General features: G+C 40.8%; 1 pseudogene; it reads right to left on the reverse strand.

The window, feature by feature from the left end:
* Positions 1-21,194: 21,194 nt before the first annotated feature.
* LOC132226339 (large ribosomal subunit protein uL22-like) lies at positions 21,195-21,975 on the reverse strand (annotated as a pseudogene).
* Between the last annotated feature and the right edge of the window lie 5,335 nt (positions 21,976-27,310).

Consider the following 27,310-nt stretch of genomic DNA (forward strand, 5'->3'; position numbering starts at 1 on the left):
AAATCAGCTCTTTAAAAGATTTTTCTGTGATGAAGTGCACCCATATGCCCTTCCAGAAGTTATCAGAATAATTGAAAATTTACATTTTCTTTCCTAAGGATTAAAGGAGTGTCACCATCATTTTCACCATTATTATACAAATGAAAACATACTGAGGTTCAGGCAGGTAAAGTGATTTGTACAAGTTCATGTCTGAGCAAGGATGGCTGGGATTAAATCTCCAATCTTACTGATGAAGCAAACACTCCTAAATTTAGAACAAATGACCTCCACCCAAAACTCCTGACCCCACACTTCTTCTAGGCCCAGTTTTTGGGCTCTCTGAGGATTTACTTCACTCTTGTTTTCAGCCTGATTTCTATAGAGTCTCAGATGTAATCCTGGGATACTTAGTCTTAGAGAGGTGAGAGGAACTGGAATTGTCTCAGGGTGACAGGACTGGAGGTGGGGAAGTTGGTATGGCTTGATAAATATTTACATCCTAGTAGAGAACTTTTGCTTCCCATTGAGTTAGGTTTCCCCTGGGGGCGGGGCGGGAAGGAGCAGAGCTCCTGAAGTCCACACCTTGTAAAGGGGGAGAATGAATATATTAGAGTTAGGTCATCAAAAGTGCCAACTGCTGGCAGGGGCACCATTACCTACCACAGCTTCTGTCACCAACAGCTTGTCACTGCTAATTACCCACAGCCCTCATCAGTCAACAAATGCTTATTAAAGCTTGGGATAAGCATAGCATTCCATCAGATTTCAGGATGTTATTCAGGCATTTTTAAAAAATAGTATTCCTCCTTTCTTAGTATTTGATGAATGTATACTGATGGCTAGCACTTACTCATCTTTTAGATCAAATGTCAGTTCCTTACAAATAGCAATGTGGTGGTTGCCAGAGGGAAGGGGGTGGAGGAAGAAGGGGGTCCTAATATATGGTGACAGGAGATTTGGCTTTGGGTGGTGAGCACACAGTGCAATATACATAGAAACCCACTCTTAAACCTATGTGTTCATGTTGGCCAATGTCACTCTAATAAATTTAATAACACAAGCAAACAAACAAGCAAACAAACAAGGAAGAGATATATGTCAGTTCCTCAGAGAAGTTTTCCCTGGCCTCCTCTGTTCTGCATTCCAATGAAAATTATGCCCATTATGTCCCATTTTGCTATTCTCATGTAGTAGTCTCTCTTTCTTTCTTTCCCAGTATAGTCATTGAATCATGTAGGCATGATGTTTGGCTGACAAATTGTGTTTGGTAACAACGACTCTACTACAGTGGCTTAAAAAAGCAATATTCTCTTATCTAAATGATGCTAAGAAGTAGGCTATTCAGGGATGGTATTGCAGTCATCAGGCATCCTTTTAATTTTTGTGTTCCACTATCTTAGTGTGTCTTCTATTCTCAGCATTACTATATGGTCCAATATAGCTGCTAGGGTGCCAGCTATCACATGCAAATTACAGAACTAAGGGGGAAGAAGGTGGGAGATACAGCTAAAAGCATGCCTTTAAGTTAGGTCCCTTTAAGGAGTTTTTCTCAGAAGTCCTACACTTTACTTCTGCATATATCTACATCTCATTGACCAGAAATTTGATGGCTACACAGATTGGGACATGTAATCTTTGGTTGGACATTGTTGTCCTCAATATTATAGGGGTTCTAATAGTGAGAAAGAAAAGCAGAATGATGTGGAGTAGGCGGTAATCTCTACCACAGTACATTAATATGTATATATTACATATTTACATAGATCCTCACTAGTCTATGTATATATTTAGCCCTGGATAATGTTGCTAAGTGATTAGGGCATTGGCCAGAGCACCAAAGGGTTGTGGGTTCGATTCCCAGTCAAGAGCACATACCTGTGTTGCAGGTTTGCTCCAGCCCCGATCAGGACACATTCGGGAGGCAACCAATTGATGTGTCTCTCTCACATGGACGTTTCTCTCTCCCTCCTTCCCTTCCACTCTATAAAAATCAATGGGAAAAATATTCTCAGGTGAGGATTAACAAAAATAATTTATATACTTAAAAATATATTCTTTCTATATTTATAATATAAATAACATTTTTGGTTATAAAAATTTTAAACATACATGAGAGTAAGGAAAATAGTACACTGAGTTGCTATGTTTCCATCTCCCATGGTTAATAATCTCCAACCTGGAGAAAATAAACAAATGGGACTACATCCAAATAAAAAGCTTCTGCACCACAAAAGAAACCATCAACAAAACAACAAGAAAGCCCACTGCATGGGAGAACATATTTGCCAAATTATCTCCATAAGGGTGTAATTTCCAAAACTTATAGGGAACTCATAAAACTTAACAAAAGGAAGATAAACAATCCAATCAAAAAATGGGCAAAGGACCTAAATAGACATTTTTTGAAAGAGGACATACAGAAGGCCAAGAGACATATGAAAACATGCTCAAAGTCACTAATCATCCAAGAGATGCAAATCAAAACAACAATGAGGTACCATCTCACACCTGTCAGAATGGCTATCATCAACAAATCAACAAAGGACAAGTGCTGGAGAGGATGCAGAGAAAAAGGAGCCTTCGTGCACTGCTAGTGGGAATGCAGACTGGTTCAGCCACTGTGGAGAACAGTATGGAGTTTCCTCAAAAAACTAAAAATGGAACTCCCATTTGACCCAGTGATCCCACTTCTAGGAATGTATCCCAAGAAATCAGAAACACCAATCAGAATGGATATATGCACCCCTATGTTCATAGCAGCACAATTTACAATAGCTAAGATTTGGAAATAGCCTAAGTGCCCATCAACAGGTGAGTGGATTAAAAAACTGTGGTACATCTACACAATGGAATACTATGCTGCTGCAAAAAAGAAGCAACTTTTACCATTTGTAACAGCATGGATGGACCTGGAGAGCATTATGCTAAGCGAAATAAGCCAGTCAGAGAAAGATAAATATCATATGATCTCACTCATTTGTGGAATTTAATGAACAACATAAACTGATGAACAAAAATAGAACCAGAGAAGTATAGAACAGACTGTCCAACCTATGAGGGAAGGTGGGGGTCAGGGGGTAAGAGATCAACCAAAGGACTTTTATGCATGCATATGAGCATAACCAATGGACACAGACAGTAGTGGGGTGAGGGCTTGTGCTGGGGGGTGGGAGCAGCCAGAGAAAGGTCAATGGGGGGAAAAGGAGCCTAGTATAATACTTTAAACAATAAAGAAATTAAATTAAAAAATTATAATTTGTAACCTTCTACCATTCTTGTTTCATCAATCTCCATCCCTACATTTTATTTTAAAATATTTTAAAGCAAATCTCATGCATCACATCATCTCACTTGTAATAGTTCAGTATAATTCTATAACAGACAAGGACTTTAAAAACAATCAAAACACCAACAAAGTCAACAAAAATTCCTTAATATTATAATAGCCGTCCTTGTTCAACTTTTTTCAATTGTCTCAAAACGTCTTTGTACCATTGGTTTGTTTAAATCATGATATAAGCAAGGTCGACACATAGCCTTGGGATATGTCCTTTAAGTCTATTTTAATTTAAAATATCTTTTCCTCCTATTTTTTCATGATACATGATGAAAGTGAGTCCTTTATCCTATAGAATTTCCCCCATACTGGATTTGGTTGTTTGAATCCTTAAAGTTTTATTTAATAACATTCTGTAACCTCTGTGTTTCTTATAACCTGGTAGGTAGATTTAGAAGCTTGATCAGATCCAAGTGATTTTTTTTTCTTTTGGCTAAAATTCTACATCGGTGGTGATGTGTTCTTCCTATTGTACCATTCCAAGAAGGAATGTTTCCTCTTTTTGTGACATTAGGATTGATCTTAGGGTTCAGGTGTTGTTTGCCTGACCCTTCATCTCATCCTTGCAGAATCCCCAATCAATGTGTTACCTACTGGTTTTAGCAGTCATTGATGTTCGTTGGCTAGCTACGTGATATCTTTATGTGTTACAAAAGGTAACTGGAGATTATGTTTATTTGCATAGTCCAGTGGGAGAGAATCCCCTAGTCTGCCAGGGTAATGACAGTAGTTTACCAATAAACATTGGGAACCTGGCATATAGTAGATTTCAATAAATATTTGTTGAACGAATAAGTAATGAAATTCTTTGTAATGTACTGAAATATCATAGATTATGCACAATTATTCTCTTTCAACATTGCCCAAGAGAGGAGTACAGGTGTGTTAATACTTGAGAAGAAAGAAATTCCCTTGATCGGCCTCATTTTATCTAAATGATCCACCCTGAGAAAATGACCTCACAAATGCAAAGTGATTTCTCTGATGCTTATAGACCAGTGGTTCTCAACCTTCCTAATGCCGCGACCCTTTAATACAGTTCCTCATGTTGTGGTGTCCCCCAACTATAAAATTATTTTTGTTGCTACTTCATAACTGTAATTTTGCTACCATTATGAATCGTAATGTAAATATCTGATATGCAGGATGTATTTTCATTGTTACAAATTGAACATAATTAAAGCATGGTGATTAATCACAAAAACAATATGTAATTATATATGTGTTTTCTGATGGTCTTAGGCGACCCCTGTGAAAGGGTCATTCGACCCCCAAAGGGGTCTCGACCCACAGGTTGAGAACTGCTGCTATAGACAGATCCAAAAAAATGTGGAAGACAGAGAGGTCTTCCCCCATGAACTTCTCTACACCATGTGGGGTTGGTAGGTAATTAGAAAGAATGGGATAGCCATGAGGGTGAAGCGATGAAAACATTGTTAGTTTGGCCCATCTAAGAGAAAGAGATGTGTTTACTTCATGGTCTTCATGTTGAAGAATCGGAAGGACCCTGGGGCCCCTCTAGAAGCGCTGGGAACCTTGAGAATCAGATGTTGTCCCTCCAGATTGGAACTGGAACCACGGGGGCCTGAGACAGCAGAGGGGGTCTCAGGAGAGGAGGGGAAGGAGGGAGAGTAGTGAAATAAGGGGCCCCTAATTGCTCCCTGCAGATGCAGTCTGAATGGATTACGGTAACCTGAAAGGCAAAGGCCTGTTTTGTACCATCTTGAGGCTCCCTGTGTACACAGGTGAATCAGCTCCTGTAAAGTCCATTACCTCCGGGACTACACTGGCTTGAGACCTCGCCCTGGCCTCAGAGACAGAGATAAGGAGCTAAGATCAGTTAGAAGGATCCTGAGTGAGCTTGGGTGGGGTCTTTTCTCCAGTCTCAAGGTCAGACTATTCAGGTTGTAAAGTGAACCTGGGCAGGAATTCCGATCTTGGTTATCTCAGGTGTGGTCTCACAAGGGCAGAGGCATAATAATAGTGCTGGGGAGACGTATGTAATACTTTCAACAATATAGTTTTAATTAAAAAAAAATAGTGCTGGAAGCACCCAGACTAGGTAACCCTGGAAGACCATGACTTTAAGAAAGAAAGGACCATCCTGGCGGTAGGAAGTGTTTTTTAAGAAGCCATGAAAGGGTATTTTAGAGGATTGAAACGCAGCTCCGGGCAAGGGAGCCAGGGGGTGAGATGCACTTAAATAACAAGTGACCTCTAAGCCATTTCCAAGCCTGTCCTCTGGGCTGCCTCTCTCCTCCCCCAAAACTTAAAATTTGCACCGTTCAGTAGCAGAGAGCTCCGGATCATTCACCTCCCTTTCTCTCCCTTTTGGTGTAAAAGTCCAAAAGGGAGAGAAAGGGAGTGGTGCTCGGAAAAACACCTTCACCCCCAAAACGCCCTTGTTCTTAATCCCTGGAACTGTGAATGTTGCCTGACACGGCAAAACGAACATTGCAGACGTGCTTAAACTAAGGAGTTTTCTTAAGGAGATTGCAATGGGGAGATTACCCCGGGTTATCCAAGCGAGACTGATGTCCTGATCAGAAGAAGGCAGATCAGAGAGGGTAGCAGGAGCCTTGATGAGGGAAGCAAGAGGTCAGAGGGAGGAAGGGGCCAAGAGCAAGGAACGCAGGCAGGTGGTATGTAGCAATGGAAGAAGCCTCTGCAGCCCCCAGAGGAAATGCAGGTCTGGCAACACCTTGCTTTTAGACTCTGCCCTCCAGACTGTGAGAGAATAAAGCCGTGTGTAATGTGCATTACCACACGGCAATAGGAAACTAATGCAGAGGTATTGTGTCCTCTTTGGGTTTAGTAAGATAAGAGATGTTGCCCAAGGAAGAAAATGTGACTTGTTTCATGGATTGATAATGTTTAAAACCCAGTGCAGATGCTCTGGACTGAAGAGGGTCTCCTGCATGGTTCCTGTCCCCTACCGAGTTTTGAGGCAGGGATATTGTATAACCAGCTGTGGAAGCCTTTCTGATAACTACCAGGATTAAATTTGATCAAAGTAAACTTATTTCACTAAATTCCCACAGTAATGGAGACTGGGCATCCTAGAATTTCTATGTAGGGTCCCCCCCTCCCCCAATATATTTTTATTGATTTTAGAGACAGGAAAGGAGAGGGATAGAGAGAGAGAACATCGATGAGAAACATAGATTGGCTGACTCCTGCCCATGCCTCTTATTGGAAATCAAGCCCCAAACCGGGCATGTGCTCTGACCAGGAATCAGACTGTTATCTCCTGGTTCATGGCCGACACTCCACCACTGAACATCACCGACTGGCTTCTATGTAGGTTTTTATCAGGAGGGGGCTAAAAAATCTAATGCTATCACTTGGATTGTATGTTTTTTTGAGGTGGTTTAGGGATGACTTGCTGATAAAGGACATTCACACACACACATGCACATTTTATTTTTTGCTGAGCCATTTGAGAATTAGTTGCAGGCGTCATGACCCTTTAGCTCTAACTACTTTGGTATGTGTCTCAAGAGCAAGAATATTCTCCCACAACTATAAAACATATTCCAGAAATTATTTTATAAGGATGTGATACTCATCGAATATACACTCTATGTTCAAATTTCCTCAATTATCTCTAAAATGTCCTTTATAGTTTTTTTGAAGCCCAGAATTCCATCAAGAGTCACTTTATATTTAGTTCTTATATCTTTGTAATCTTGGTGAAGATTATTGTAATAGAATATAAACTGCATGATAGCAGGCATGTCCCCCCCCCCCCCAAACACACACATATTTTTATTGATTTCAGAGAGGAAGGGAGAGGGAGAGATAGATAGAAACATCAGTGATGAGAGAGAATCATTGATTGGCTGCCTCCTGCATGCCTCTTACTGGCGATTGAGGCAAAACCCAGGCATGTGCCCTGACTGGGAATTGAACCTGGACCTCCTGGTTTCATAGGTTGATGCTCAACCACTGAGCCACGCTGTCTGGGTGATAGTAGGCATCTTAATCTGTTTGTTCACTATCTAGCACAAAATAAATGCTTAGTAAATACATTTAAAAAGAACATTTGGGAAAGTAATTGCTATTTCTCCAAGCCATCTCTCAGTGCAGCCACTGGGGTATTTTCCCCCCATTTTCTTTCTGATTAATAACTACTCCCCCCCCCCCCACACCTCCCACCACAGACTTGCATGTGTGATCCATTCCAGCTAATTGTAGTACCCCATTGTCATGAAAAAAAAATGATTATGCAGAGGAGTGTACTAGTATGTGACAAAGTCAGGGTCAATGAGAATTCTTCTGAGAGACTGATTTATTTACATATAGAAAGAAACATTCTCTCCCCATTAGGATTTCTAAGCCAGGAGCATGTGATCTAGAAAAGCAATAACCATTTCCTCCTAACTATTACAAGAAGCCCGCTGCAACAAGAGAGAATAAAAAATTTTTAAATTCAGAGGAAAGCCAACCTGAGACATGAAGATCATGAGTATAAGAGTCCTAACAGCCTTGTTTCAGTGCCTGGATCCAGCCCTGCCTGAAATCCATATCCATTCATAAATATCCCAGTTACATAAGGAAATACACAGCCATTTGCTTTAGTAGTTCGAGGTGGGTTTCTGACATTTGCATCCTAAAGAGTCCTGACTAATTGGGTCACTTAACCTTGCCCTACAGAAAGTCCATCTAATATTATCCTTCATCTAATGAGAAAGGCTACTTCTGAATCATATCTGTTCCACTGCCATGATTCCCTTAGTGTAATTATTCATTTAGTTATGTAACTTTGTTTGGTAAAATGTCTATTGTCTTAGACATTCTGGGAACCACTACTAAGTATAACATCACTTGAAAATCATGCAACTATAAGGAAAAATATTCCAGAGAGGAAACTTGACAGGAAATTTCAATTTGGGCAGAACATTTTGAACTTAAAAGTGAGGTTTCATTTAAAATTGCTACCTTGCATATTATTGTAATTTTTTCAAGACAAAATATTAATAGCCCCCAATACACTTGAAAATAACAAAAAAGCAAGAAACAAAGAAGGAGGGCCTGAGTGAACCACCGCCTCCAATTATATTGGAATCATGACAAATCCAGGTCAAGTGTTGCTGTACTGTGCAGATCTGGCTGGACCTTCCCTCTCTCTACTAATCAGGTGTCAGGCACTGTTGGATAAATAGAATTGTCGAGAGGAGCCACTGGACCAGAGCAGTGATGAAGGGGATGTGTCATAGGAGGATTTCAACTGGCATCTTGACATCTATCACAAGGACTTAATTAGGGTAAGTGGCAGGAAATACACTGAGTGCAAGGCTTACTCACTCACCAGTGGCATATGGAGGGCTTGCAGGGTGAGGTAAATGGGATATGAGCCAAAAAATCACATTAATTCCATCTTGTTGGAGAGCGCTGATAACCTTTCCTTGGGGTCTTCAATGAGAAAGTGAAAGCCATTGGTAAGGATTATAAACTCGTAGATTCCTAACCCCAGAGCTCCTCAGGCATCTTCAGAACGACGTCCTTAGATGCAGACATGAGGCCAGTGCTCATGTTCTATGATAAAGGTCAAGGACCCTGCATCTGCACTGGTCTCAGCTTCATTGACCTCACCTTGCCGGGTCATGAGTTTTTCCAAGAAGTGAGGAGACTGAGTCCACATTTTGATGAGAAATTTAATAAGAATCCAGCTTATTTTTTTTATAGAGATTCCTCTGTCATAGAAACAAGACTTGCCTCCCAAAGTACTGATGTCCAGGTAACGTTCCACACCTGGAAATGGGTGACTTGCTGCGCTGGTGCCACCCTCCTGTGTGGGCTGTGCTCCAGGGGGGATTGCTAGCAGCTGGCCTCTGTACTTCGTCTACCATTGTCCTCTTCTTTCTGAGTCTCTTTTCTTTCTTTCTTTCTTTTTTTCATGATCCTGTTTAAAGTTTTTATAGTCACTGTATCTCTTTAGAAGTCAAGTGTTTAATTCAGTGAATAGTGATGAATGTGCGAGTGAGGGACAGAGGGAAAAACGGGGGAATCTGTCAGAATTCCGCATGGAGGGCACTGCTTAGGAAGGAAAGGCATTCCTGCAGATGGATGAACAGATTACTCCGACAGTTTCACTGTGAAAGAGAGGGCTAAGGGGTCGCCTGGCTCAAGGGACCAAGCAACCTGGATTGCCTGCCTCGTTAGCCTTTTATTGTAACAGCAGTTTGAGATAAAGTTTATCTTTATATACAATCAGTAGGATGAGTAATCTTGGGAGGACACATGTGTTTGCATTGTCCTCTAGGCAAGGGCATCCAGGGATTAAGCACAAGGATTCCAGTAAACACGCGGGGGCTGCACATACACAGACTTGTTTGGAAAGGTCAAGGAATTATTAGGGGCGCCTCCTTCCACACTCACCTAAGTCTCCCCTAAGTCAGAATTCCGATAAACAGGGCAGGTGGCCTTCCGCATACTTCCCTTTTCTCAGAATGTCCTCCTTATAACTTTCCAACCAAGTCTCTGGAGCTCCCCAACAACTGATGGCTAAATTAGTTGATTTTAGCACTAAAAGGAATTTTAAAGAGTTAAACCTAAGAGCTAATATTATGTAGCATGTACTTCTGGGGTGTGTGAATGTAAAGTAATATGACAAATGAAACTTATGTGACCACGGCATCATGAATTCATCTAAGTGAGGAAGAAATGCTTGTGGGCTATCTTTTGTGGACAGGCCTCAGCACAATCAGAAATGCTAAAAAGAATAAAACATATGCTCAAATAGTTGATAACCTAATAAGAAGATAACATCACTTGTACATTTATCTTTTCTTTCATTTTTCCATAAAATACTATTTCGAGCCTAGTATGTGTGGGGCTCAAGGGAGGCACTGGGGAAGGAGCAGCGAGAGGGAAAGACTCAGGTCTGCCCTGTGGGGTTCTGTGATGGAGCTGAGGCTACACACTTAGAAAACCTTCCCAAACAAAGCCAATGGGAGGCCTCTGGGAGGCCCACTGTCTATGGCTGCCCAGTACAGCAGTCCCACTAGTCACAAGAGGCTACTTAACACTGGAAATGCAGCCGGTGAGACTGAGGAGCTAAACATTCAATGTTATTTAATTGTAGATCATTTAAGTTTAAATTTAAAAACCAATATTGGGTGCAGTTACTGGCAGACATTTTAGTACATTTAGAACAATTTGGGCACATGAATCTAATTTTCCAATTTTAAACTTTATGAGAATTAAATACGGATCCAGTGTTTCCTATGAAAATTTAAGAACCTAAGTGAGATGTGCTATAAGTGTAACATGCACTCCAGATTTAGAAAATTTGGTACCAAAAATAAAAGTAAAATAACTCATTGATAATTTGAAAATGTTTGTTACATGTTAAAATAATCATATTTTAGACACATTAGGGTAAACGAAGTGTTATCAGAATTAATTTCATCTGTTTTTTTTTTTTCCTTTAATATGAGAACTAGAAAAATTTCAATTACCTATGTCACCTGCATTTGTTTCTCTTGGGTGGTGCTGAGCTATGGGCTTTTGAAGGAGAGAGAAAGCCTATCATGAAAGAGGTTGTTTTTGGAACAAAACAGAAACAAACCAATAGATACAGAGAGAAAATTGACAGTCCCCAGAAGGGGGTTGGGGGAGTAGGTGAAAAAGGTGAAGGAATCAAGAAGTACACATTTCCAGTTATAAAAATAGTCTTGGGGATGTAAAGTACCGCATAGAGAATCCTATCTAATAAAGAGGGAATATGCTAATTGACCCTCACACTGTCCCAAAGATGGCGGCACCCACAGCCAATAAGGAGGGAATATGCTAATTGACTGCCACGCCCTCAAAGATGGCAGCACCCACAGCCACAAGATGGCAGTGCCCAGTCCCCTCAGCCCCGCTGGGGTGGCAGGCACGCGGCAAGGCCAGGCCCCACCTTGGCGCCTACCTCTGGAGTCCCCCAGTCCCCTCAGCCCCCCAGCCGCCCAGGGCTGGCCCGGGGCTCAGGCAAGCCTTGGATGGCAGCTGCCCAGCTGCCCAGGGCCACCCGAGGCTCAGGTAACCAGGGCCAGCCGAGGCTTGCGCTGCTGGCAGTGGCAGCAACAGAGGTGTGATGGGGTATCGCCTTCCCTGATCGCCAGGTTGCCTCCCACCCCTGAGGGCTCCCAGACTGTGAGAGGGGGCAGGCCGGGCTGAGGGACTGGGCCTCTAGTCTATAATAATACAAAGATAGTATGTTAATTAGACTGGACATCCTTCCAGACGAAGTTGGGGCTAGATGGAAGCCCAGGTCCCAGGTGCCTGTCGGCGGCTGGAGGGAAGTCAGCCCAGGTCCCAGATGCCTGCTGGTGGCTGGAGGGAAGTCAGCCCTGGTCCCCAGTGCCTGCCAGCGGCCAGAGAGAAGCAAGCCCAGGTCTTGGGTGCCAGAGGGAAGCCGCTACGAGCAGCTGGGGGAAGGAAGGCCTACTCTTGCATGAATTTTGTGCATCAGGCCTCTAGTATCCTATATAAGAAAACAGTAATATGCAAATTGACCCTAACGGCAGAACGACCGGTCACTATGGTGAGCACTGACCACCAGGGGGCAGACATTCAACGCAGGAGCTGCCTCCTGGTAGTCAGTGTACTCCCACAGGGGGAGCTCTGCTTAGCCACAAGCCAGGCTGACGGCTGTGAGCACAGCAACAGTTGCGGGAATCTCTCCTGCCTCTGCGGCAGCACTAAGGATGCTTGACTGTGGCTTATGCCCACTCCCCGTGGAGAGCGAACCTAAGCCATCAGTTGGACATCCCTGAGGGCTCCTGGGCTGCCAGAGGGATGTCTGACTGCTAGCTTAAGCTGGCAGGTGGACATCTCCCGAGGGGTCCTGCGCTGTGAGAGGACACAGGCTGGGCTGAGGGACCCCCCCCACCCCACGCCGGAGTGCATGAATTTTCATGAACCAGGCCTCTAGTAGTCAATAATATTGTAATAACTATGTTTAGTTTCAGATGGGTACAGACTTAGCAGGATAATCACTTCATAAGGTATATAAAAGTCTAATGACTCTGTTATACACCTGAAACTAATATAATATTGTATGCCAACTGTAATAAATAAATAAATAAACAAACAAACAAACAAACAAACAGGACATTTCGACAGTACAGAACTGAGCAGTGACATGATGTGGGATATTGCCAGGAATGCTAAGTATGTGGGAGACCCCTGGGCACTGAGTTTTGGGAGCAGCAGTGGGAAAGGCTGGTCAGGATGATGGAGGCCATGAGATGAGTAGCCTTGACCAACCAGCCAGCCGGAGCAGGTTGTGCAGTTGGCCAGGAGGGAGTGGGCGCGTTTTGAGCAATAGCAGAGTGTAAGAGTGGCTTTCGTGACATGTATCTGGTGGCAGTGTATAAACTGGGATGGGGTGGGGAGAACTGGAAACAAAGGAATGTTTTGAAGACCCTAGCAGTAATGCAAGGTGTTCCTGTGGGGTAGAAGGAGTGCTTCTGTTTAGATAAGAATCCCAAAACAAGCAGGGAAAGAAACAAATCAATGATAAAAACTTCTCACAGTTCTTATGCAAGTAAGTGTATTCTTATTCACACTCCATTTCCCACAAATTACCTTTTTGTGAGTTAATTTCTTCCCCTTTAAGCTTTTAAGAAACGTTCTTTTAAACTCCTGTAGCTTGTAAACAGTGTAATTTGGGCATTGTCTTAGATGGAGTTATCTTTTTTGTAATTTTTTTTTTACTTTTCAATTATAGTTGACATACAATATTATATTAGCTTCAATATACAACATAGTGATTAGACATTTACATAACTTACGAAATGATTGCCCCAATAAGTCCAATACCCATCTGATACCGTACCATCAAACCAGAGACCCTTTGATTCACCAGATGACTCTCAACCAATTGTGCAATACTGGCCAGGCCTTGTAATTGTTGTTATAACTGGAAATTTGTACATTTTAATCCCTCCCCCTTTTTTACACATTCCCTCAAAACACCCTTTTATCTGGCAACCAACAAAATGTTCTCTGCATCTAAGAATTTGTTTCTGTTTTGTTTATTTTTTTTCAGATTCTGCATATGAGTGAAACTCTTGGTTTTTGTCTTTCTCTGCCTGACTTATTTCACTTAGCATACTGTCTAGGTTCATCCATGTTGTTGCAAATGGCAAAACTTGATTCTTTTTGATGGCTGAGTAATATTTCATTGTATATATTTATCACATCATTTTTAAAAATTTTATTGGGGTGACTGGTTAATAAAATTATATAGGTTTCAGGGGTACAATTATAAAATACATCATCTGTGTAATGTATTGTGTGTTTACCACCTCAAGTCAAGTCTCCTTCCACCACCATTTTTCCCCTTTACCCTATCCTAACCCTCCCCTCTTTTCCCCTCTACTGCAATGAACATAGGGGCACATATATTCTTTCAAATTAGTGTTTCGGGTTTCTTCTGATATATCCTCAGAAGTGGAATTGCTAGGTCATAAGGCAGATCCATTTTTAATTTTTTCGGGTAACTCATTACTGCTTTCCACAGTGGCTGCACCAATCTGCATTCCCACCAACAGTGAATAAGGGTTCCCTTTTCTCCACATCCTTGCCAATGCTTGTTTGTTGATTTATTGATGGTAGCTATCTTGACAGGTGTGAGGGGATAGCTCATTGTGGTTTTAAAGTTCATTTCTCTGAAGCTAAGTGACATTGAGAATCTTTTCATGTCTATTGGCCATCTGTGTGTCCTCTTTTGAGACATCTGTTCAGATTCTTTGCCCACTTTTTAAAAGGATTGTTGTGTGTGTGTGTGTGTGTGTGTGTGTGTGTGTGTGTGTGTGTTTTGAGTTTTATAAGTTCCTTATAAATTTTGGATATTAACCCCTTATCAGATGTATCATTGGCAAATATGTTTTTCCCATTCAGTGGGTTGTCTTTTCATTTTATTTTTATTTTTTAAAAATATATTTTATTTTTTACAGAGAGAAAGGGAGAGGGATAGAGAATTAGAAACATCAGTGAGAGAGAAACATCGATCAGCTGTCTTCTGCACACCCCCTACTGGGGATGTGCCTGCAACCAAGGTACATGCCCTTGACCAGAATCGAACCCGGGATCCTTCGGTCTGCAGGCAGACTCTCTATCCACTGAGCCAAACCGGTTAGGGTGTCTTTTCATTTTATTGATGGCCTCCTTTGCTGTGCAAAAGCTTTTCAGTTTGATGTAATCCCATTTGTTTATTTTTTCTTTTGTTTCCTTTGCCCAAGAAGATATATCAGAGAAAATATTGCTATAAAAAATGTACGAGACTTTACTGTCTATATTTTCTTATAAAATTTTTATGGTTTCGAGTCTAACATTTAAGTCTTTAATCCATTTGGGTTTATTCTTGTGTATGGTTTAGGAAAGTGGCCTAGTTTTATTTGTTTGCATGTATTTGTCCAATTTTCCAAACACCATTTACTGAATAGACTATCTTTAGCCCATTGTATATTCTTGACCCCTTTGTCAAATATTAATTGACCATAAAGGTGTGGGTTTAGTTATGGACTCCCTATTCTGTTCCATTGATCTATATGTCTGTTTTTATGCCAGTACCATGCTGTTTTGATTTCTATGGTCTTGCAGTATAGTTTGATATTAGGTAGCATGTTCCTCCAACTTTGTTGTTCTTATTTCTCAAGATTACTGTGGCTATCCAGGGTCTTTTATGATTCCATATACATTTTTGCATTGTTCTAATTCTGTGAAATACGCCATTGGTACCTTGATAGGAATTGCACTGAATCTATAGATTGCTTTGGGTACTATGGACATTTTAATGATGTTAATTCTTTCTATCCATGAATATAGTATAAGCTTCCACTTATTTGTATCTTCTTCATTTTCTTTCTTCAGTGTCTTACAATTTTCCAAGTATAGGTATTATGCATCCTTGGTTAAATTTATTTCTAAATATTTTTTATGTAATTGTAAATGGAATTTTCTTATTTTTCCTTTCTAATAGTTCATTATTGGTGTATAGAAATGCAACTGATTTCTGCTTATTTATTTTGTTTCCTGATACTTTACTGAATTCATTTATCAGTTCTAGTAGTTTTTGTGTGTGGAATGTTTATGGTTCTTTATAGTCAACACTAAAGGCCCGGTGCACAAAAATTTGTGCACTCGGGGGGGAGAGGGGTCCCTCAGCCCGGCCTGTGCCCTCTCGCAGTCTGGGACCCCTCGGGAGATAACGACCTGCTGGCTTAGGCCTGCTCCCGGGTGGCAGAGGGCAGGCCCAATCCCTAGGTGCTGCCCCTGGTCGGGCTCAGAGCAGGGCCGATTGGGGAGTTGGGGTGCCTTCCCCTGTCATGCACAGAGCAGGGCGGATTGGGAGGTTGAGATGCCACCCTCAGTCACACTCAGGGTAGGGCCGATTGGGGGGTTGGGGCACCACCCCCTGTCACACTCAGGGCAGGGTCGATGGGGAGGTTGCGGCGCCACCCCCTGTCACGCACAGAGCAGGGCCAATCAGGGGGTTGGGGCGCTGCCCCCTGTCACACACAGAGCAGGGCCCATCAGGGGGTTGGGGAGCTGCCCTCTGTCATGCACAGAGCAGGGCAGATCAGGGGGTTGGGGCGCCTTCCCCTGTCAGGAACAGAGCAGGGCCAATAGGAAGGTTGTGGCCCCGCCCCCTGTCACACACAGAGCTGCAGGGCAATCAGGGGGTTTGGGCACTGCCCCCTGTCATGCTGATCCCGGTGCTGGGAGGCCTTGCGGCTCCGCTGATCCTGGTGCTGGGAGGCATATTACCCTTTTACTATATAGAATAGAGGCCTGGTGCATGGGTGGGGGCTGGCTGGTTTGCCCTGAAGGGTGTCCCAGATCAGGGTGGGGGTCCCCACTGGGGTTCCTGGCCAGCCTGGATGAGGGGATGATGGCTGTTTGCAGCTGGTCACACACCCTTCAGGGTGGGGGTCCCCACTGGGGTGCCTGGCCAGTCTGGGTGAGGGGCTGAGGGCTGTTTTCAGGCTGGGACTGAAGCTCCCAACTGCTCCTTTTTTTCTTTTTTTTCTTTTTTATTCTGGGCCAGCTTTAGCTCTGAGGCTCCAGCTCTTAGGCCTCCACTCCTGAAAGCAGGTATCTGGTTTGTTTAGGTTCTACAATCGAAACTCTGTATCAACTCCAGCTCTGAGATCCCGGCTAGCTGAAAGCTGGTTTCTGGGGTTTTGTTTAGCTTCTATATTTGTTACATAGTTGCTTAGAGTTGCAGCTCAGAGGCCTGCAGCGGCAGGCGGGGAACGTTGGAGTCCTCCGTCACTGAAGCAAGCAAGCCTCATGTTAGTTTCAAGCTGCCTGGCTGCCAGCCGCCATCTTGGCTGGCAGTTAATTTGCATATCGCCCTGATTAGCCAATGGGAAGGGTAGCGGTCGTCCGCTAATTACCATGTTTCTCTTTTATTAGATAGGATCATGCCATCTGCAAATAATGACAGTTTTACTTCTTCCGCTCTAATTTGGACATTTTTTGTTTCTTTTTCTTGTCTGATTGCTGTGGCTAGGACTTCCAGTACTATGTGGACTATGAGTGGTGAAAGCAGACATCCCTGTCTTTACCATATCTTCTTTATTTAATCACTTATTAATGGGCACTTGGGCTGCTTCCATATCTTGGCTATTGTAATAATGTTACAATGAATATAAGGGTTGCATATATTGTTTTGAATGAGTGTTTTTGGTTTCTTCAGATAAATACTCAGAAGTGGAATTGCTTGGTCTTATGGTAATTTTAATTTTAATTTTTTTGAGGAACCTCCATACCACTTTCCATTGTGGCTGTGCCAATTTGCAATCCCACCAATGGTGCACTAAGGTTAACTTTTCTCCACATTCTTGCCAACACTTGTTTGTTGATTTATTGATGGTAGCCATTCTGACATGTGTGAGGTGGTATCTCATTGTGGTTTTAATTTGCATTTCCCAGATGATTAATCATGTTGAGCATCTTTTCACAGATCTAGTGGCCATCTGTATGTCCTCTTTGGACAAAGTCTATTCAGGTCCTCTGCCAATTTTTAATTGGATCGTTGTTCTTTTGGTTTTAAGTTGCATGAGTTCCTTTATATTTTGGATATTATCCCCTTATCAAATGTCTCATTGGTGAATATGTTCTCCCATTCAGTAGGTTATCTTTTCATTTTGCTGTTGGTTTCCTTCGGTGTGCAAAAACTCTTTAGTTTGATGTAGTCCCATTTTTTTTTTTAAATTTTGTTTTCCTTGCCTGAGCAGACAGACAAAAAAAAAAACATTACTAAGAACGTGTCAGAGAGTTTACTGCCTACGTTTTCTTCTAGGAGCTTTATGATTTCAGGTTTTACATTTATGTCTTTAATCAATTTAGTGTTTATTCCTGTTTAGGGTGTAAGAAAGTTATTCAGTTTCATTCTTTTACATGTGTCTGTCCAGTTTTCCTAGCAACAGCATTTATTGGAGAGACTTTCTTAACTCCATTAAATATTTTTGCCTTCTTTGTCATAGATTAATTGACCAGATAGGTGTGGGTTTATTTCTGGGTTCTCCATTCTATTCCATTAGTCTATGTGTCTGTTTTAATGCCAGTACCATGCTGCTTTGATTATCATAGTCTTGTAGTATAGTTTGATCTCAGGTGACATGATACCTCCAGCTATAAATATTTCTCTCTTTTCCGCGTCCAGTGCGGTTAGAGAGTGGTCCGATTCCTGAGTAGGGGCGGCTGGGGATTGAGAAAATGAAAGAAAGAGACAGACACAGAGATAGAAGGAAAAATCTGGGGCCGGTGGGACAGCTGTCCTCTGATGGAGAGACAGTGACCCAGAGCCGATACAGCATGTTTATTTTATACAGTATGATTAAAACAAGGGTGGATCAACATGTATACAAAGGTTCTTGTTTTGGCAACACTTGCTGCACCTCCCACAGCCCTACTTACGAAGGAATTAGGGAGGGCTACAAGGTCAAGTTTAATTATGCTACGAGAGCTCTGCCCTCCAGGCTGGGACTTGTTTGTGGCCCTGCCATCGGACAGCCCGAGGCTTAACCCTAGAGCCGCTCCCTACATCCAGCTTTGCTTTTCTCTCACAAATTGTTATGGCTATTTAGGGTCCTTTGTGGTTCTATATAAATTTTAGGATTATTTGTTCTAGTTTGGTGAAAAATGCTATTGGTATTTTGATAGAGATTGCACTGAATCTGCAGATGGCTTTGGGTAGTATGGACATTTTAATGATGTTAATTCTTTTACCTTCTTGGTTAAAGTTATTCCTAGTTTGCTTTTTTTGGAGGTTATTGTAAATGATATTGTTTTGTTATATTTTCTCCCTAATAGTTCATTATTGGTGTATAAAGACACAACCAATTTCTGGATATTAATTTTGTATCCTGCTACTTTATTGAATTCATTTATCCGTTCTCATAGTTTTTTGGTGGAGTCTTTAGGATTTTCTACATATAGTATCATGTCATCAGCAAATAATGACAGTTTTACTTCTTCTTTTCCAATTTGGATGCCTGTATTTCTCTTTTTTTGCCTGATTGCTGTGGTTAAGACTTCCAATATTATGTAGAGTAAGAGTAGTGAAAGTGGACATTTTTGTATTGTTTTTGATCTTAAGGAAAATACTTTTAGCTTTTCCCCACTGAGTATGATGTTAGCTGTTGGTTTGCCATTTATTGCCTTTATTACATTGAGTTATGTTCCCTTTATTCCCTACTTTTGAGAGTTGTTTTTTTTTTATCATAAGTGGGTACTGGATTTTGTTAAATGCTTTTACCTGTATTCATTGATATGATCATATTATTTTTATCCTTCATTTTGTTTATGTGGTGTATCACATTAAATGATTTGAGAATTTTAAACTGAACTTGTATCCCAGGAGTAAATTCCACTCGATTATGGTGTATGTTCTTTTTTTTTTTAATCCTCACCTGAGGATGTGTTGTGTGTTGTTGTTTTTTTATTGATTTTAATGAGAGAGGAAGGGAGAGGGAGAGAGAGAAACATCAATGTGAGAGAAAACATCAATCAGTTGCCTCCTGATATTCAGGTCCCAACCAGGAATTGAACCTGCAACCTGGGTACATGCCCTGACAGAAATCGAACCCATGACCCTTAGGTGTAAAGGATGATGCTCCATCCAACTGAGCTACATCAGCCAGGGAAATTATGCTGTGTATTCTTTTTAATGTAGTGCTGAATCAGGTTACCCATATTTTGTTTAATATTTTTGTATCTGTTCATCAGGGACATTTGGCTTATAAATTTTTTGGTAATGTCTTTAATTTTGGAATCAGGGTAATGCTGGCCTCATAAAATGAGCTTGAGAGTCTTCCATGCTCTTGAATTTTTTTGAATAGTTTGAGAAGGATAGGTGTTTTTCTTTGGCTGTTTGTTTGGTAAAATTCACCTGTGAAGCATCCGGTCCAGGACTTCTGTTTTTGGGGAGTTTTTAAAATTGTTTCTTAAATTTCATTAGTTGTAATTAGTCTGTTCAGATTTACTGTTTCTTCTTGATTTAGTCTTAAAAGATTATATATTGCTAGGAATTTATCCATTTATTCCAGGTTGTCTAATTTGTTGGTATATAATTGTTTGTAGTATTGTCATATAATCCTTTGTATTTCTTAGGTCAGTTTTCACTTCTCTTTCTCTTCTGATTTTATTTATTTAAGTGCTCTCTCTTTTTTTCTTGATAAGTCTGACTAAAGGTTTATCAATATTGTTTATCTTTTCAAAGAACCAGTTCTTGGTTTCATTGATCTTTTTTATTTTATTTTATTTGACTCTATTTTATTTCTACTTTGATCTATACTATTTCCTTCCTTGTATTCACTTTGGGATTTTTTAAATTGTTCTTTATATAATTCCTTTAGGTGTAAGGTTAGATTGTTTGAGACTTTTCTTGTTTCTTGAAGTAGGCCTATATTGCTGAGTTTCTTTCTTAGAACTGCTTTGGTTGTCCTGTAGGTTTTGGGTTGTTGTATTTTCATTTTCATTTGTCTCAGGGTATCTTTGATTTCCACTTTGATCTCACTGTTTACCCATTCATTGCTTAGTAGCATGTTGTTTACTCTCCATGTGTTTGTGTTTTTCACTTTTCTTCTTGTACTTGATTTTTGGCTCTATACCATTGTGGTTGGAAAAGCTACTTGATATGATTTCAGTCTTCTAAAATTTGAGACTTGTTTTATGACCTGGAATATAGTCTATCCTAGAAAATGTTCCATGTGCACTTGAAAAGAATGTATATTCTACTGTTTTGTGGTGAAATGCTCTAAAAATATCAATTAAATCTATCTGTGTCATTTAAGGCTGCTCTTTCCTTGTTGATTTTCTGTTTGTAAATTCTATCTGTTGATGCCAATGATGTGTTAACATTTTCTACTAGGACTATATTACTGTCGACCTCTCTCTTTACCAGTATGTTCATCAATATTTGCTTTATATATTTAGGTGCTCCTATGTTGGGTACATAAATGTTTACAAGGGTTATATCCTTTTGACGGATTGATCTCTTCATCATTATGAAATGTACGTCTTTGTGTCTTGTTATAGCCTTTGTTGTAAAGTCTATTTTTCTTATATAAATAGGTTTTGCTACCCTCACTTTTATTTTGTTTCCATGTTCATGAAATATCTTTTTCTATCCCTTTACTTTCAGTCTGTGTGTCTTTTGATCTGAAGTGGGTCTCTTTTAGCAGCATTTGTATAAGTCTTGTTTTTTTTATTCATTCAGACACCTTACGTGTTTTGATTAGAACACTTTATCCATTTACATTTAAACTAATTATTGATAGGTATATAGTATTGAAATTATTTTATTCTTATTTTTTGTCTTGTTTTTTTTTTTCTTCTTCTTTTTTAAACTTTTATTTAGATTTATTTTATGTTGAATTTACTCCTGGGCTATAAGTTTTTGTTTCCTCAGTTTCTTCTGAGATATCTTTTTCTTCGGTGCAACCTCCTCTTCTGGTTCTTTTATTGTTCTTTTTATAGTTCCTTTAGGTCAGTGGTTCTCAACCTTGGCTGCACGTTAGTGGGGCCACAACATTAGTAACAAAGAAACAGAATTTCTGGAGGATGAGGCCCAGAAATCAGGATTTTAAAAAGATTCCCAGGTGATGCTAATGTGCAGCCAAGGTTGAGAACCACTGCTTTAGGTGTAAGGTTAGATTGGAACAATCTGCTCTTTTTCAGTAAGGATCATCTCAATGTGGCAGGGAGAGCTCATGTATGGGTTAATCCGCCCATGAGCTCTGTAGGTTCCACACCGCATCTTGGGAGCTTTGTTCACCTGGATGTGCTCAGTGACCAGAGAATCTACATCTAAACCCTTAAGTTCAGCAGTGCTCTCTGCATGTTTAAACACATGCAGCAAAAATTCAGCACTCTTTTTGGGCCACTGACCCTGTGTCCAGCCCCACTATTTTGCCTGGGCATATCTACCAACTCCACCACTGTAAAGACGGAATGGCACACATTGCTTCTGTAAAGTGACAGCCTTCAGATACTTGGTGGCTTTTCGAATATGCATACCCTTGATGGCCTGAGCAGTTTCACGAGTGTTCTTAAAGTGAACACGGAGATTTGAGCCTCTTGATTTGCATGATCTTGTGGGGTTTTCTGGTTCTAGTGAATAGAGAACCATTTTCAGAGGTCACCTATGGCCGCTTTCTTTTTTTCTTCTAAACATTTTTTGTAATAGTGGTTTTGGGGTGATAAATTCCTTTTGCTTTTTCTTGTCTGGGAAACTCTTTATCTGTTCTTTGATTCTAAATGATAGCCTTGCTGAGTAGAGTATTATTGGGTGTAGGTTCTTGCTTTTTATCACTTTTAATATTTGTGTCAATCTCTTCTAGCTTGCAATTTCTTTTGTAAAATCAGCGACAGTCTAATGGGAACTCCCTTGTAGGTAACTAACTACTTTTCTCTTGCTGCTCTTAAGATTCTCTATCATTAGACTTTTGCATTTTAATTAGGATGTACCTTAGTATGGGCCTCTTTGGGTTCATCTTGTTTGGGACTCTCTGCACTTCCTTGACTTGAATGTCTATTTGCTTTGCTAGGTTAGGAAGTTTTCCATCATTTTTATTCAAATAGGTTTTCAATCTTTGCTCTTTCTCTTCTTCTGGCACCTCTACAATGATAATGCTAGTATGCTTGATGTTGTCCCAATGATTCCTTAAACTATTCTCATTTTTAAAATACCGCCCCCCCCTTTTTTTTAGTGTTCTGATAGGGTGTTTTATGCTACCTTGTCTTCCAAATTGCTGATTTGATCTTCTGCTTCATTGACATCACTCTTGAGTCTCTCTAATGTATTCTTTATTTCATGTTTTAATGTTTTCTATCTCCATTTTTATATTTCCTATCTCTTTATGGAAGTTCTCACTATATTCAGCTGCTCTTCCCCTAAGTTCATTGAGCATACTTATAATCAGTTTTGATCTTTGCATCTGGCAGACAGTTTGTCTCCATATTTTTCTTCTTCTTCTTCTTCTTCTTCTTCTTCTTCTTCTTCTTCTTCTTCTTCTTCTTCTTCTTCTTCTAGCTCTTTTTCTTTTCTATTCAATTTTTTTATTTTGGGACATTTTTCTTTGTCTTCTTATTTTGGATGACTTTCTGTGTTTGTTTATATGTATTAGTTAGATTGGCTATGTTTACTGGTCTTGGCAGAGTGGCCTTATGTAGTAGGTTTTTTGTGGGGCCTAGTGGCATAGTCTCTCTGGTTACCTGAGCTAGGTGCTCCAGGGGTGTCCCTTGTGTGAGTTGCATATGCCCTGCCCTTGTAGTTGAGCCTTGATTGCTATTGCAATGTCAGTAGGAAGGATTGATCCTCAGGCTGACTGGTTGTGAGAAATGGCCATGAATACAGCTGGTGGTACAGGGTTGACTCCAAGGAACAGGATTTGCTTTAGTGGGGCTCTGGTGCCTTCTGAGTCTCCCCTTTGGGTGTGTTGTTTGCAGAGCTTGTTGGGTGATGCTGACCACTGCGTGTGTTGTTGTTGGGGTCTCTTGGGAGGGGCTCTGGTACAGACCAATATCAGCTGAAGCCCCTGTTATACCAGGGGCCACCTGGTAAGAGCCACAGAGTGATCTGCAGATGGTTGCCACCTATACTGGATTTCAAGGCATCTGGAAGAGACTAAGCTCTGAAGCAAGGATGGCTGCCACTGGTGCTGAATTGGGCCGTTTAGCAAGAGTTATTGAGAATGCAGAGGACAGATGTAATTTGTTTGGGGTTTGTGAACCTTTGAGAGATTTTAGGAAAATCTGCAACATGAGCCAAGACAGGCCATGTGTACAGAGATGCCACTGGAAGTAGCTTGGGTGGACCCAAAAGTTGGGTGGGGCAGGGTCTCAAGGAATCACCAAGGTGTGTGAACAGTGTTGTCCAGATATGAAGCATTCAGATTTGTACCCACCTGCACCTGTTAGCTGGGTAGAAGGAGGGCTCAAGAAAGGAGCAATGACTGTAAGCACTTCTGTCCCCAGAGTGAGCTGCCCTAATCCCTGCCCCTCTAGCCCTCACCCTAAAGCCAGAGAATCCATTTCCTCCCAGTACATCTCTGGTGCTTTTGAGTTGCTGCCCCAGTGCTGGAGCTATGAGCGAGTGAATCTTTGAGCAAGTGAATCTTTAAGCAAAATTACAATTAGTTATAATTTTGATGTGATTGTGGGAGGAGGTGAGCACAGTATTTTCCTACTTTACCATCATGACTGGATTTATCTTGATGGATTTATCTTAATCACTTCATCAGGGGACCTGTTTAGTTTGCTTCTCATAGGGCAACCACAAATCTCCAAGGAAACAGAGTGACAGGAAATAACGACTTAAAAGAAATGGATACCAATAACTAGAGATGATCTATAAGGTCATGGATCATAGAATTGTAGAACACTGAAAGATATTATTTAATTCAACCTTTCACTTCATGGGCTCAGATAACTTTAATGACATGTCCAAAGCTACACAGCTAGTTAGCAGCAGGACAGTGATTAGAATATGAACCTTCATGTTATCGTATACCTTCCACCATGTCACATGGCATGCTGCCCATTAAGAACATCAAACATATAATAAATCCAGAAGGATAAGGTTAAACAATGAGGATTGTGAAAGGTAATGTTTAGGCCTATCTATATAGAGAGGTTATATAAGTACACACAGTCCTATGAATAAAATGCATGAGGCCTCTGTTCTCCCCACCTCAGCCTGCTGGAGTGTCATTGGTTGATCCTGAATGACTCAGGGACAGCTGCCCAGTGTTGGGACACAGGGGAGGAACACTTAATCCCCACTAAGAAGGGGGTGCAGTGTGTAGGGCCAGTACTACCACCACCCCAGGAAGGTTTTCAGTGTCATAGCCTCTTCCTTCACATGTTTGTAAAGAAAGAAGAATTAATCAGAGGAGCAAGGAGAGAGAGATGTTGAGGAAAAGTAGGAGAGGGAGTGTTGACATGTCGCGCTGAGGGCTTGGCTCAAATGTAAATGTTCAGAACAGTATGAAGACTCTTTAAATAGAGCTCTCATAGGTGAATGCAGTGACAGAGAAAAGCCACCATGTGCTCCAGGGAACTAAGTAAATAAGCACAGACGTCAAATGTTCACAGCCGGATGGAGGCTGGGCTGGACCTGGAGCACAGCAGAAAGTACAAGAACATCTTTAGTTTTAATTGCCAAGTCCTGTTCTCTTAGGGGGCACCTGTGGAGTTGCTCACATTTCAGGAAATATTTTCTGCTAAGGGACTTTTTAGAGGAAAATATGAAAATCCAGCCTCAACTCCGAACCAATCTAGCACCTGAGCTGCAATCAGAGCTTATGAATAGCTCAAGCTTTCTTAGGGAGTGCTTCTGACATGCAATGAATTTACTTATGATTATGTGTTTTATACATTTTCCTTGAAAGTGGAAACCCAATGATTATCATTAATAATTGAAGTATTAATGCCATGAAAACCAACTCGCGACCCTTGGCAAAAAGCCACACAGACGGGCACTTTCCCCAACTTTGTTGTGTTCTTTTATTCAGGCATAACACAATGGGTAGAAAGCAGGAGCAGAAACCACAAGCAAAGGCCATGTTTGGCTTTGATTAGACATTAAACCTCAGACAGTCATTAAAATTTCTTGAACTCTGTGGCCTCAGTCCAGGTTGGAAAGCAGGTCAAGCAAGTAAAGCTAAGAGTAGAGTGTGTAATCTTTGGTTCTCAGTGCTCTTTGAAGATTGTTTCAGGGTTAATGTTTGACTTTGGGTCTCAACTCTTTTATTCCTTGGTTTCCTCACATACACACAAAATATAATTCATCTTGCAATGAAAGAAGATCACGCTTTTTCATTAATGTGAATCTGGGCGTACCTTGGAGATATTGCAGGTTTACTAGTAGTTCCCGACCACTGAGATAAAGTGGGTATTACAATAAAGTGAGTCGTAATCTCTTTGCTGGTGGAGGGTCTTGCCTTCAGTTTGTAAAAAATGAAACATCTGTGAAGCTCAAAAAAGCAAAGTGTAATAAAATGAGAAGTGCCGGTAGTATAAACTCTTTTCTTTGGAGGGTAAAACAAAATGGTGAAGAGTTCAGGCTTTAGAGCAGTGTGGTCTGATAGAGGTGTAATGTGAGCCACAAGTGGGGGCCACACATAGCCACATTAAAAAAATGCAAAAACAGGTCAAACTAATTTTAATAAAATTTTACCCAGAGTATCTAAAATATTATTTCAACATGTAGTCAACATTTTAAAAACTATTGGGATATTTTACATTTTTTTCTTTATATTAGGTCATTAAAATATAGTATGTATTTTTACATTTACCACACATCTCAATGCAAACTAGCAATATTTCAAGTGCTCAGTAACCATAAGTGTATTGGGCAGGGTAAATCCAGAGTCAAAATGAATTGATTTAGAAGCTGCCTGATCTTGAGCAAGTTACTATAGTATACTATGCCTCAGTTTCCACATTTGTAAAATAATAATAATAATAATAATAATACCTATCTTATTAGGTTTGTCATGAAGATGAAATGTGTCAATATATTTAAAGTCTTCAGTTCAGTGCCTGGTGTATAGTTGATCAAGCCATGTCAACTATCACTAGTCTTGGCAAAAGTACACAGGGTGAAAGTGTTAATATTTCTCCAAAATGTAGTGCTTCCAAACCAAGAAAATTGAGTTGAATTTAGAGCTTAGATTTTTTTGAGGGGTAGCAGTGGAGAAAAGGCAACCATTTATTTGCCCAAACCAGGAAACATACTCAAAATACTTCTTTCTTGGATTTCATCAAACCAGTAATTTTTAAATGTAATATGGCCTTTCCCCTGTAGTTGAAAGAAGAGTTCAACTAGCTCAGGCTTTAGGGCAGTGTGGTTTCAACAGTTTCTCCATTTTGTCAGTAATATTTAAGGCAGCTGAATAGTTTCATGTGATTACACTGTTTGAAAAGTGCATTTCGATTTTGAGGGGCAGAATTTAGATTTTGGAACTTTTAAAATAAGAAAACATTCAGTGTTATTTATTTTCTAAAGTGGGTTTTGCCCTTGGGTTACAGCCACATCTTGGGTGACTTTTGCATTGTCCCTGTTGCTCCAGATGTACACCAAAGGAGTCAAGCATTTGCTTTGTGGCCGCAGGGACCAATTTGTTATATGATTTTTTTCTTAATCCCTTCTGTGAATGAGCTAAAAGAAAGGTAAAATTTGATTGGGATCCTCTTTTTTCAAGTTTTCAGGGCTTATTCTCATACTAGTGCCCCGGTGCACAGATTCATACACATTGAAAGGATATTAATTAGAAGGTGGCCAGTGGGGCAGGACTGGGCAAGATGGACCAGTCACAGCCTGGAGCCAACCTCCCAGGGTCCCTCCCTGGCCAGCCACATCTGGGGCAATGCTGTAGGTCAAAGGGCATATGAGGAGTGAGTGGGGTCCCTCCGGCAGGTGGAGTCCCTCAGCCTGGCCTGCAGGGATTGGGCTGAAACCAACTCTTTGACATCCCTCGA

This window comes from Myotis daubentonii, chromosome 2, assembly GCF_963259705.1.
Source record: "Myotis daubentonii chromosome 2, mMyoDau2.1, whole genome shotgun sequence".
Classification (NCBI taxonomy): domain Eukaryota; kingdom Metazoa; phylum Chordata; class Mammalia; order Chiroptera; family Vespertilionidae; genus Myotis; species Myotis daubentonii.